Source organism: Galeopterus variegatus, unplaced genomic scaffold, assembly GCF_000696425.1.
Source record: "Galeopterus variegatus unplaced genomic scaffold, G_variegatus-3.0.2 Scaffold2312, whole genome shotgun sequence".
NCBI lineage: Eukaryota > Metazoa > Chordata > Mammalia > Dermoptera > Cynocephalidae > Galeopterus > Galeopterus variegatus.
Window position 1 is genome coordinate 30,388 of NW_007728423.1, and position 1,691 is coordinate 32,078.

The following is a 1,691-nucleotide window of genomic DNA, read 5'->3' on the forward strand; positions in this document are numbered from 1 at the left end:
ACTACCCCCGGATCTCTGGGGGAGAATCCCTGTCTCGCCTTTCCAGGTTTTAGGGGCCGCCTGCATGACTTGACTACGGCCCCTCCCTCCATCTCCCAAGACAGCAACGTCCGGCTAAGTGTTTCCCACACTGTCATCTCTCTGGTTCTCTTCTCTCTTCCTCACTCAGGGCCCTTGTGATTACACAGGGCCTACGGGGAATAGCCAGGTTACAATTCCTATCTTAAAGTTAGCTGATTTTACACCTTAATTCTATCTGCAACCTTAATTCCCCTTTGCCCTATAGCCTCACGTATTCACAGTGTCCTGGAATGAGGATGTGGACATCTTTGTGGGGGCCATTATTCAGCCCACCATAGTCACTGAGGCTTATGCTCTATGTTTGAAGCTGGGATAATTCTTAGGCCTGAGGCTTAAGGTCACAGTCCTACTGAGAGGGTTTCTCCATTGGCTTCATGGTTACTTTCAAAAATATTCATCAACTTATTTGTCAAAACACGTCATGGTGAGCCTGCGGGCAAGTCTTTTAACTTCTCAGTTAAAAGACCAGGATGATATCAAACTGCAATATGTAAGAAAGCTTTTTCATAACCCATAAAACACCGAATTCCTCTAAAAGATGATCATTAGCACAGATCACACCAGTGGAGCAAGAATACTATTATTTTCAATAGTCTACTAGGCCATAAGCTTGTTGAAGGTACAGACTGGATCTCATGTATGTCTCTATTGCAGAGCCTAGGCAGTTCCAGCACAGAGCAGGTATTTGTCTAAGTCTGTTTAGCAAAACATACTAAGTGCTTCTGTAACAAAATACCTTAGACTGTGTAATTTATAAACAAAAGAAATTTATTGCTCACAATTCTGGAGGCTGGAGAGTCCAACATGGGGGCACCAGTAGATTCAGTGTCTGGTGAGGGCCTGTTCCTTCTAGATGGTGACATCTGTGTCTTCACATGGTGGGAGGGGAAAGGAAGCCCCACTGAGCCTCTTTTATAAGGGCACTAACCCCATTCATGAGGGTGGCACCCTCATGATTTAATCCCTTTCCAAATCCCCACCTCTTAATACTATCAAGTCAGGCATCAGGTTCCAATTTATGAATTTGGGGAGGGGACACCAACATTCAGGCCCTAGCAGTGTTCAACAGTTGAATTAAGCATTAAGTAAAAGGATGGATAGAAGACTGTGTGTACTAGGATTTGAGAGGAATGCGATAAGAAATAAAATGTAGTTTTCTACCCTGGAGAATTAACAATCTAGAAGGGGAAAACAGAAACATGTAAATGATAAAAAGTGGAATATAGTAAGTATCATAAAATAAGCAGAAGGAAACAGCTGGGGAGTTTCCAAGGATGGAGAATTCAACACTGAATTGAGGAAATCAGGCAATGTTTAACTGACACAGTGACATCAAATGAAAGGGTCTGCAAATCCATAGCACTGAGGCTATTGCTTCCCACGTCTGTGCAGTGGCAGACATAACTAATCAATTGTGTATGCTTTTTCTCTAAGCCAATAATTAGGATTTTTTTTTTTCCTTTTTTTTGTCTTTCTTCGTGTCCGGCAACAGACTGCAACCCTCAGTGTCGCGCCCGCACCGGACCGGGACCGGCAACGGGATCGCAACCCTCGGTGCTGCGCCCGCACTGGACCGGGACCGGCAACGGGATCGCAACCCTCGGTGCTGC